Source organism: Lissotriton helveticus, chromosome 10, assembly GCF_964261635.1.
Source record: "Lissotriton helveticus chromosome 10, aLisHel1.1, whole genome shotgun sequence".
In the NCBI taxonomy this organism is placed as follows: Eukaryota; Metazoa; Chordata; class Amphibia; order Caudata; family Salamandridae; genus Lissotriton; species Lissotriton helveticus.
This window is the reverse complement of record NC_136071.1, coordinates 192,032,554-192,045,058: the sequence shown is the minus strand read 5'-3', so window position 1 is coordinate 192,045,058 and position 12,505 is coordinate 192,032,554.

Below are 12,505 nucleotides of genomic sequence, written 5' to 3'. Positions count from 1 at the left end.
AGGTGTCCCCGGGATGGAGAAAAAGTTGAAATACCTCTGGATCGGCTCCGGGCGTGGAGCTCACAAGATGGGAGCTGGATGCTGGTGAGCCTGATCTCTCCTGATGGTGGGCTGTGAAGCGGCTTCTAGCCGGGCCAGAGCAGCGGCGCAGAAGACGAACTGCAAACTGATTGCCAAGGTGAGGAGACCCCTGGGGGCTAGTGGCACAGTGCGGCTTGACTGGCACAGCTCTGACCGGGGAGTCCACAAGATGGCAGCCATGAGGTGGAGCAGGGAAATGGCCTCGAGAAGACCCTGAGTCCGCCTGACCGGGTGGGGAGAGTATCCCGCCGGAAGGGTTTCACGGCTCTGCAGGTGGACACTCCGGGGCAACAGTAGGAAGATGAGGAGGAAGTGGTTGACCAGCAGCGGGGTGCAGCAGCAGGGGATCCCACGCTGGTGGACATAATGCAGGCCATCACCTACTCGAGGGAGGACTTGGATACCAAGATGGACGCCATAGGGGTTGATCTCAATTTATTGAAAGATGATCACCACAAGCTCAAGGACCGGGTGAAAGTCAATGAGAAAGCCTTGGAGGTGATCCCGGACCCAGTCTCAACATTGCAGCACTCTCTTAAGTCGGTGGAAGACAGGCTCAAGATATTGGAGGCAAGGGCGGAGGACAGCGAGGGACGCTGTCGCAGGAACAACCTCTATATAGTGGGAGTTCAAGAACGGGAGGAAGGAGATGATGCCATTCAGTACATGGAGCGCTGGCTCTCGACAGTGGTGGCTCCGGAGGGGCTCTCCCCCTTCTTCGCCCTTGAATGTGCGCACAGGGTCCCAGCCATGCCCCCCAGGCCGGGTGCGCCTCCACGGCCGATGGTTGTGCGCTTGCTCCATTATCTTGGCAGGGACCACATCTTGCAGCAGGCGAGAGGGAAGCTGGACCTTCAGATCATGAACTCCAGGGTCATGATCTTCCCGGACTTCACCAGGGAGGTGCAGAGGCAGCGCGCTTCCTTCCTTGATCTAAAGCGGAAACTCCGGCAACTGCACTTCTTCACTACCCCGCTAGACACATGGCAGTGGCTGGAGGCCCACACAGCGAGACCACGGAATGCTTCTCCTTCGAGTACTGAGGAACGGGGATCACCTGCTCCTTTGGGATCACAGAGGTCTGGGACGCCGCCGGGACTCCAGCTTGAGAGAGATAGGGCTGTGCAGGCGGTTGCAGAGATCAGCCTGGGTGAGAATAGCCCGAACACCACTGTCAGTTACCATAGCATGGACAGGCCTGCGGCTTCTCCTACCAGCAGCATGACCGGAGACTCTGGGCCTGAGCTTTCCGAAGTTACATCTCAGACGGTGGACTTATTCATGTGAGTAGGGCGCATGCAGCTGGCTGGGGAAAAGCTTATGGTGGTGTCGGGGGCTGGCTCCTGCATGCACTGTACTCTGGGGACTGTGAGACAAGGGCACCAGACATGAGCTGTAGTTGGGAGCTCACCTGCTTACTGAGGGTGGGGGGGCCGGGAGAGATCTGGGTGCTATTGGGTCAGCACACGCCTCACCGTATTTTGTTACCAGTTGACTGTTGCACTAGTTTGGATGGGAACTAGTTTGTTTGTACCTGTCCTGGGGAGTGGGAGTTGGAGAATTCAGGGAGTTGACAGGGTTTCTTTTGGGAGCAGGCATGCCACTGGGGGGGTTCAAGATGGGAAGCCGATGCGGTACGCTCAATGGGATTCACCGTAGGTATCAAATGTATGACCTGGAATGTCAGGGGAATGCACACTATGTCACGTCGCCATAAGATACATGCATACCTTGTGAGGAGAGGGGTGCAGATTGGACTATTACAGGAGACGCACCTCACAAAACAAGAGGGGGCAGCTCTGCAACACAGATGGCGGGGGCAGGTGTTCTCCATGGCTTATTTGGCCTTTGCACGAGGGCACATTAACATGGATCCGTGCGGGGGTTCCCTTTCAGTGCGCTGGACAGCTGGTTGACCCGGATGGATGGTGTGGAGTGGTCGCGGGGCGCCTTGATGACAGGGAAATTATGCTGGGCAGCATTTACGCCCCAAACATAGACCAAGCTACATTTCTTGCGCATTTATTGAGACAGCTGGTGACTATGCTGATGGGGTCGGTGCTGTTAGGGGGAGACTTTAATTGTGTTTCGGATGCGTTGACCTGGACAAACGCATCCTCCACTTCCGGTTGCCCCGGCAACCATACTGGCGGCTGTGAGATGGGCATGGCAGCAACAGTGGGGACTGACGGACACTTGGAGGGCTTCTCATCTAGACGATAGGGATTATTCTTATTTTTCCTAATTGCATGACTTACATGTTCATCTGGAATCGATTCTCTGTTTGCCAGACGTACATGGGGCGATCACCAATAGAGAATATTTGGCTAGAACGATATCAGATCACAACCCGCTGTTGGTATCCTAAATTGGTTGCGGGGTCGCCCCGCCATTCCCACCTGGAGAATGAGACCATAGGCATTAGAGAATCCACTGTTCAGGGTCAAAATAGGTTCAGCGATAGAAGACTATTTCGGAGTCAACAATGGGTCAGCGACGACTTCACTTATAGAATGGGACGCCTTTAAAGCAGTGATCAGGGGGCGCTGCATAGGGGAAGTGGCGGGAGTGAGAAGGGTGCTGTTGCAAGATGTCCACAGCGCAGAGTGTAAACTTAGAGAGGTAGAGAAAGAGAGACCAGCACGACCTGATAAGCAAGAAGAACTGCTTGCGGCTCGCGAGGCCCTGGCTGAACAAATAGAACGCTTACGATCCTTTGACTATAATGCCTACACTGCTCGGTCGCATGCCGACCGAGACAAATCCGGTATGCTGCTGGCTTGGATGACAAATCCTGCGAGGAGTGGATATCGATATTGGAATTGAGGGATCCAGAAGGCAATGCAGTGTATACACAGAGTGCCATTATTGAACAGTTTCTGTGGTAATACAAGTGACTATATCAGAGTAAGCTTGCCCCAGGACTTCCTGATGATGGGGACTTTCTGGCTGCAGTGGAGCTCCCCAGGATAGATGAGGAGGCAGCGGAAGAGATTGGCAGGGACATAGAGGTGGGGGAAGTGTGCAGAGCCATCAAGCACATAGCTAGGAACAAGACATCGGAACGGATGGGCTTCTGGTGGAATTTTATTCCACAAATGTTGACGCCCTGGCCCCCCACTCAGTAGCCCTGTATAATAGAGTGAGACAGGAGGATTTCCTCCTGGCGACTACGCGGGAGGCAATAATTGTCCCCCTTCTGAAACCGGGGGAAACCAGCCTGGGATAGGACCTCCTACAGCCCACTGGCCATGCTTAACCTGGACTACAACATATTGAGTTGTGTGTTGGCAAGTAGATTGATGGTTCATATGATGACCCTAATTCACTTGGACCAGGCAGGTTTTATTCAATCTCAGAACACAGCGATGAATGTTCAGAAATTTCTGCGCACTCTAGGGGCAGACACTTATTGTAAGGAGGATGCCTGTGTTTTCACGGGTAACACTGAGAAGGCTTTTGATAGTCTCATATGGTCGTACTTTTTTAATGTCCTGAGGGCTTTTGAACTGGGGAACCGCTTTGTTAAATGGATGGCGATCCTACACAATAACTTCACTGCCAGGGGCCGCACGGGAGGACTGATATCTGCCACATGTAGTGTAGGTAGGGGTACAAGGCAGAGGTGCCCTATGTCCCCTCAGCTATTCGCTCTGGCAATGGAGCTCATGGCTGTCCATGCCAGGTGGGTCGTCACTATCGGGGGCTGTTAGTAGAAAGACTGATGCAGCATATAGCGCTCTATGCAGACAATTTGCTTTTGTTTCTGGCCAACTCGGGGACTGAATTACGGGGTGCTAAAGAATTTTTAGACACACTGGGGAGGATTGCGGGCCTCAGCGTCAACTGGACCAAATCGTGCCGGTTTCCTGACAGACCTGGTAGAATCGGGGAGCAAAGTGCCAAAGGGGCTCCATGGGAAACCAGTTGCTTGCCGTATCTGGGGACAAAGATCTATCATGACTTTGCGGACCTTTTGGAGGGTAATGTAGGGTGGCAGCGTTAAGACCTGCTTCAAATTCTGGAGCATACTCCCGTTGTCTGTGGCAGGTAGGGTCCCATTAGTGAAGATGGTTACCTTACCCAGCTTCTTTATCTCTTTGGGACACTCCCCATTTGGTTCGTGAGTAGAATCTTTGCGCAGCTTAACGCCTTGATCGCGGGGTTTTTGTGGGGAAGCGGGAGGCCGAGAGTATCACTAGCCACTATGCAACAGCCTAGAGAGGAGGGGGGTTTGCCCTACCGGACCTTGAGGCCTATTATTATACGGCCCAGCTTCAATGGTTTACCAAATGGGCAGTGAGGAGAATTTGGGAAGCAGAAGATTTGGGAGGCCAAGATCCAAGCTCACCTCAACTTTCCCGGGTACTGTTGCGGTTGCCTGTGAGGGATAACACGATTCTACCTGATTTGAGATCGGTGAGACAGTGTTAGAATCGCCTGGCTAGAAGGGTGCGGATACATACTCCGTATGCGCCTGAGATCCCATCACGAATGTGTGAGGCGCTGCCGCATGGGGGTGACTAAATGTGTCCATACCTGGTTTGCTGAGGACGAAATCCCCATTGTACTTTACATATAATGGAGCAGGTTGCGGCAGTGGGAAGACGCGGGGGTCATCACTATTGTTGACTTGTTTGAGGATGGTAATCTCCTTCCCTTTGATGACCTCTTGCAGCGCCATGATCTCCCACAGGGGGACTTTCTCTACTATGTGGCTTTGACAACAGCCATTCGAAAGCACTGGCGGGAGGGGATGGTGGAACCCAAGACATTCCTGGCATGTCAATATGTAGTAATGGCTTTGGGGACCGTTAAGGTGGTGATATGTCTCTATAGGCGGATCACGCATGACCTGCGACAGCCCCTGATAGCTTTACGTCTCAAATGGGAAGCGGGTTTGGGGGAGGCCATGGGGAAGAAGCCACGGGGAGAGATGCTAGAAAGGGCTTGGAAGGGCACGAGGAATGTGCGCTTTCAATTAATCCAATTCTTCATATTGCACAGGTACCATCCACCTGCCCAAGGTGTAATCTGGAGGGAGCGGGGTTCCTTCACATGTTTTTGGACTGCCCACACTTGGGGGAGTACTGGAGAGGGGTGACGGCTGAGCAGACTACAATCACTGAGAGGGCGATAGCACTGACACCCAGGTGTTGCCTGTTGCATTGGTTCCTGCATACTCCCAAGACAAAAGTTACTAGTAAATTAATTGACCTGGGACTAGTGTTAGCAAAGAGGGAGCTTACTACTCACTGGAGATCAAAAAAGCACCTAACCTACTGAGATGGAACTAGGAGCTAGTGAAGTGGGCGGAGAGTGAGGGGACCTGCAGACTCCGAATGGCTATGTGCACTGGGAGTAAAAGGTTGATGGAAATTGCACCGCGTGGGTGGCACTGGTGGACTTGGTGAAGCACCCGCTTGAGGACGCAGAAGACACACTGGATGAGAGGAGTGCGCCACCGGATAACTGAACCCTGAGATCCCTGGCAGACCTGACCTTAGAGGGGGGCTTGAGAGGGGGTAGTTGAGGGCCTCCTTCCACTTTTTTCCCTAACATGGCTCCCCTGGGGTTAAGGAGGTAGGGGCCATGGATCATGGTGGATGAGATAGGGGACTATGCGCGGATGTATTAATGACATGGTGGCATACCTGAAAGGGTGGGGTGGGTGGGGGGTTCGTTAGGTAAGTGAGTTGTGGGTGCGGTGTGGGATGGGAGGAGAAGCAGGCGGGAGTAGCAGTCACCTGAGGACTCCTTCTAAGATGCTGATTATGAGGAGACACTTGGAGACACTTGGAAATGTCTATATGGGTCCAACCATGGGGAGGGTTGGTGGAATAGCAAGGGTAGCACATATTACCTGCCCGGTGAGAGGACTGATTTTGTTAAGGGAAGGGGGACCCCATGATAATAAGCGGGAGGATAACTCCACTGAATCTTACTTGCATTGTTTGATCATATGATAGGCCCACTGTCTGATTTTTCCTATGTTGATGCCACCTTGAAAACTCAATAAGATCTGTTTACAAAAAATAATGAGTCCATCACCCCATTGAAAATTTTAGATTTTCTTGAGGAAGTCTGTTGTATCTTTTAGATAAGACTGTAATGATGTTACATAGTCCATGAGAAAAGTGTCTATGAAGCATGATGTTTTCTCTAAGAGTGATCCAATCGAGCTCACAATTGGTCTCCCTGGTGGTTTGTTGACCGACTTATGAATTTTGGGTAAGAAGTATATGGTTGCAATGATAGGATGGTTTACTTTACAGTACATATACTCCTCAAAGTCGATCAATCCCAACTCATTCCATTGTTGTAATTTATCGTGGTATTCTCTTGTCCATGTTTCCATAGGATTTTTGTCTAGACGCTCATAGTGATCATTATTTGAGATTTGTCTAGTGGCTTCCTCTATATATTCATATACATCAGTGATGTCACATACCATGTCATAAATGATGTAATATGTGATGTCATCAGCAGCGCATTGCGGGGGCGCGAGTTATAGTTAGCTGAACTAACTATAACGGCTGAATTTCTCTGGTTTTGTACAAGTGAAATATCCAACTAACTATAATGTCCCTGAAACCTGTGGTGTTTTTTTGTGGATTTCTAAGGTTTTTTAAATGCTACTTTCTAACTATAACGCCCCAGAAACGTATGTTTTTTCAGTGAATTTCACAGTTTTTTTAAATGCAAATTTCTAACTATGCCTACAAAGGTAGGACATGTGAAGAAATAGGAAGAAAAGCGCAGAAAGAAGCAAGACAAATGCAGAAAGTGGCAACAGAAGTCCAGAAAGATGAAGAAAAGTGCAGGAAGAAGCAAGAGATGTTCAGAAAAACCAACAGAGGAGCAGAAAGTCCTCCTGTGCCCCCAACTTTTTGCTGACGGGAACTGGTGGTAACTGACTCTGACTAACCAGGCCTAGAGCCAGTGCTATGCTAAAAGACACTTAGAATAAAGTGAAAACACCTACATGCACTATGGAACACTATGCGTTGAGGTACCCCATGTGATTAGCATGACCTACTCTGTATTTTCCATGAGTTAGTGCCTGGTTCATTGCATGAATACATGGGTACTGACTGGATGATTAGAGTACTGCAAGGAGAGTGCATGGTGAATTTATAAGTGCTTGTGTTTTGGCGCAGTGATTAGACAAGGACATGGAACTGGCTGGGTGATTGGAGAAGTGCACGGGTAGTGACAAGGAGTCGGCTGGACTGCATCAGTAGGGCTCAGGGGATTGTAGCAGTGCATGTGTTAGTTACTGGGCCATTGCATGAGTACATGGGTAGTAGACAACAGAAAAACATCAAGGCTATGAGGCAAAAATGACTGCACCTATCTAAGATTTTGGTCTTTGAGTATTTATAAGATTTGGGTGCCAGAAACCTGAAGCCACACACCCCTAGACTTCCAAGGGCATTGCCCTAAACTTAACAAAACAGCACAATGGTTCAGCACTCCCCACTTTTAAACAATGATAATCAATTAAGAATGTAAGGAATCCGTTCAGTAGGGCTTAAAAATTTCTTTTATTCTTTTTTCTTCATACAAAAACGTAGCCAACGCGTTTCGTCCAGAGGACTTCTTCAGGGCTACAAAAAAAAGTGAATATACAAAAATACATATATTATACACTACTATTTACAAATAAAGACACAGTTTATAATACAACGTATTCACAAAAGCCGAGTAAGTTACATACAGTTTTTTAAAAACATATTTCAACTATATATACACACAAAATTCACCTACTAAGCGGAATCACATACATATTCATCATTAATTTTTACAGAACATGCTAACGTGCAATCTTATAAGAACAAATGAGGGAAAGAAACAACTAAACAAAATACTGGATGCAATGTAATCACATTTCTATAATATTTGTGCAGAGAAGAACTACTCATTTCATATTGTAAGGGCAATTAATATTATATTTTATTAGGAGACATTCTGTCATTTGGTCAGTGACAAGTCAGTTCTTTTCTTAACTGGAGCCTTTTAGTTCAATACCTTTGTATGTATAACTCTCTTGTTTTCATTTAGGGCAACTGTTCAGGTTATTATTTAAACATGTAATTTAGTCTTACCAAGAAGTGATGAGACCGTGAAGATGATCAATTCGATGAGAAGTAAATGTATTTCCAGGTTTTTGTGTATCAAAGAGTCCCAAAATGAGCCAAGACAGTCCCTATTAATAAAAGGAACAATGATCCTTACTTAAATCCAATCGCTAAAGTCCCTATTGTAATCCAACTTTATTAGCGTTAGAACTCTCCATAGCTTTTTATTATTTTGTAGGCCAGTCTCTAAGGGTTTTCTTCCTATTGTCTTTTAAGACAAAAAATGTCTTAGAATGGTGTAAAGTTTCACGTCCAACCTCAGTGGCTCATACAATCGCCCTTGACAGAAAGAAATAAAAGTAAAAAATATATAATATATGTGTGGGTTTATGGGTCATGTCGAATATAAAATACATTTATCCGATTTAAAAGTAAGTGAGGTGGATGCACAGAATGTATAGTTTGTGCAAACTTGTGATCGTGCAAAACGAGAAACCTAGAGTGGCAAGGAGACAGCGAGCGGTATCCCTCCCAGCGTCAACGCAACCTCCTCAGAGCCGAGCGGCCCCCAGCACAGCCCAGTCAGCGAGCAGACAGAGTGTGCAAGGCATGTCCCTTAGCTACCCGCGAGTCCGCGCTCCGCCTGGACCTATCAACCCCAGAAAGTTGCATGGTCGCCATACGGAAAGGACCCAGTCAATCAACTCCCGGTTTCACCGAATTTAACAGAACCCATATTCCCACATAAGAGTACATGTGCACATGGTGAATTAATCTTAATATGCACATGTAAAAGACTTTCGGTTTCTCGTTTTGCACGATCACAAGTTTGCGCAAACCATAAATTCTATGCATCCACCTCACTTACTTTTAAATCGGATAAATGTACTTTACATGCGACATGACCCATAAACCCACACATATATTATATATTTTTTACTTTTATTTCTTTCTGTCAAGGGCGATTGTATGAGCCACTGAGGTTGGATGTGAAACTTTACACCATTCTAATACATTTTTTGTCTTCAAAGACAATAGGAAGAAAATCCTTAGAGACTGGCCTACAAAATAATAAAAAGGTATGTAGAGTTCTAACGCTAATAAAGTTGGATTACATAGGAACTTTAGCGATTGGATTTAAGTAAGGATCATTGTTCCTTATTTGTAATAGGTGGCTGTCTTGGCTCATTTTGGGACTGTTTGATACACAAAAACTTGGAAATACATTTACTTCTCATCGAATTGATTATCTTCACAGTCTCATCGCTTCTTGGTGAGACTAAATTACATGTTTAAATAATAACCTGAACAGTTGCCCTAAATGAAAACAAGAGAGTCCTACATACAAAGATATTGAACTAAAAGGCTCCAGTTAAGAAAAGAACTGACTTGTCACTGACCAAATGTCAGAATGTCTCCTAATAAAATATAATATTAATTGCCCTTACAATATGAAATGAGTAGTTCTTCTCTGCACAAATATTATAGAAATGTGATTACATTGCATTTTGTTCAGTTGTTTCTTTCCCTCATTTGTTCTCATAAGATTGCACGTTAGCATGTTCTGTAAAAATTAATGATGAACATGTATGTGATTCCGCTTAGTAGGTGAATTTTGTGTGTATATATAGTTGAAATATGAATTAAAAAAATTTATGTAACTTACTCAGATTTTGTGAATACGTTGTATTATAAACTGTGTTTTTATTTGTAAATAGTAGTGTATAATATATGCATTTTTGTATATTCACTTTTTTGTAGCCCTGAAGAAGTCCTCTGGACGTAACGCGTTGGCTACGTTTTTGTATGAAGAAAAAAGAATAAAAGACATTTTTAAAACCTACTGAACGGATTCCTTACATTCTTAATTGATTAACATTGTTTAAAAGTGGGGAGTGCTGAACCATTGTGCTGTTTTTTTTTTAGTACATGGGTAGTGACTGGATGATTACAGTACTTCTAGGAGAGTGCATGGTGAATTTATGCTTGGGTTTTGGCGGAGTGATTAGATAAGGACATGGAACTGGCTGGGTGATTGGAGGAGTGCATGGTAGTGACAAGACGATGGCTGGACTGCATCAGTAGTGCTCAGGGTATTCTAGCAGTGCATGTGTTAGTGCCTGGGTCATTGCATGAGTACATTCCTATAATCAAATCATTAGTTCAGTTCCTTCTCCTTCAACTCTAGACTCAGTTTGCCTCCCAGTAAGTCCCAACACCATCTTTTCACTGGAATCCTTCAAAGTATCCTCAGTGGTGTTGATCTAGCTACTCTATAAGTACCAGTGTGCCACCTATTGGTATTATTGAGAGAATGGTTCAGGGCTGCTACTTACTCGCATCTGTCTGCCTTGACAGCAGCAAAGTACTCTCAGGATGGAAGTGATGTGATCATATTTCTTCAGGCCCTGGATAAGATGTCCAGCAGTGTGTAGGATCCCTGTAAGGGCTGCCAGTGTGGATACCATGGGGAGGGTTTACCACCATCAAGATTTGAGAGTGCGAGGGCTTGAGTAGGAGTTCTGAAATCACTTTCTTGAAGAAACTGTTTCACCTTCTTTAGAAAAAAGAGCTAATAGTAAGCTGGCCATTTTGGCAATTAGTTCCCTGAGGGTGATATTGGTGTCTAGACTGAATCCAAGTGACTTGCTATTCAGTGAAAGTTGGAGTAAAAAAGCTGATAAATCTAATTTAGTAGATATGTGGCCCTTGAAACCCCCATGTGTGGTGCAAGGGTGATACAATTGAATGATAAATATGCCCCTCAGTTTATTTTCTTTTATCCGTGCCTTGGTGAGACCCTGTAAAGTGAGGAAGTATTGTGTGCTGCAGCTGCACCAATTGCCACCTCTAAAATTGAGGGGAAGATGTGAAGATTCATGACAGAAGAAAGAAAACATATTCTACAGTGGATCACTCTGCTCTTTGCACTGAAAACCATTGTGATGCATTAGTTTAGTTTGTTGCCCAGAAGTACTGGTATGATGGTGTCCCACACTTCCAGCCATTATACAGGCAATATTAGACTTTCAGAAGGCCATAACCATTGATGCAAGTCCAGATGTAGATACTGTCCCTTGCTGGTGATGGAAGAATATTCTTGGTATGACTGCAGCTGTGTCAGTGAGTTCCAGAGCCCACTATGTTTCTCAGGTGCCCAATGCAGCTTGCACCAACCACTGTTTGTGCCAGCGCTGACCGATTCCAGCATCAAGATGACCTGCTAACCATAACACAAACAAATACAAATATGTATATAAACACAACTATGTATACAAATACATATATGACATTTTGGACTATTCCAGGTCACCCAAATCTGCAAAACTGGAGAACATTTATTAAATGTACATTGCATTGCTAAAATCACCACTTCTGTGTTCTGCTTAAAAATTGACAGGCACTATCCCCATGTGGTTAAATATAAAAATGTGCTGTTGTCAAAAGCTATGGGGTATATTAACTAGAAAATGAAGCAGCGTAGTGCTGAAAGTCATCTTGCTGGGCTGAGCTGAATCATCAGGAAAGTGCAGGGATGTGTCGTATTTACAGCAATATGACACATCCCTGTGCTAGCACACAATTGGCTACCTGGCCTCAATGCAGGCACCCTTGCTCCATGGTGTGGTGCAAGAGTGCCTGAATGGTGCAAGGGTCCCTGCACTGCAGGGGGGAGTGTTTTTGTGCATGAAGGGGCACCTTCCTGCACAAAAACTATCATTGATGGTGTTTTCTTCCTTCTATGTGTGCTGAAGAATGCAGCCTACATAGAAAGAGCAAAAACTGAGGAGAGAAAAAAGGCATTTATCCTCATTGCGCCACTTTAATACCTCCGTAGGGGAGGCGTTAGAATTGGTTGCATTCCCAGGTTTACAAAACCTTGTCAATCTGGAAATGCACCGGAATCCAAGGGTGTTGTGTGGGGACACACACAGCAACACCCATGGAATGCCTCTTTCACGCAGAGTAATGCGTGAAAGGGGGACATATTTACAAGGCCATGAAAAGCCACACATGGTGGCTTGCATGACCTTGTAAAAATAGCTCAGCATTGTGAGCCACGCAAGCATCACAAAAAGTGCTGCAGCAGTGGTGCAGGGTCCTTGTAAAAATGCCCCTAAGTGTTGTTGCTGAGCCCTGTCAAACACAGACACAAATTATGCAATGGATTAAGGCACAGAGAGGGTGTCATCTGGTAGCCTGTGGTCACTAGACGTATTTGTGGTTAGTGCTGCTGCTTGCAAAAATAGGGTGCAGCCAAGGCCCATTATCTGTCCCAGCCCAACCGTATACCTCTATCTACCACATAAAATTGCATTTAGTTGTGCCACCTGCTGTTGTTC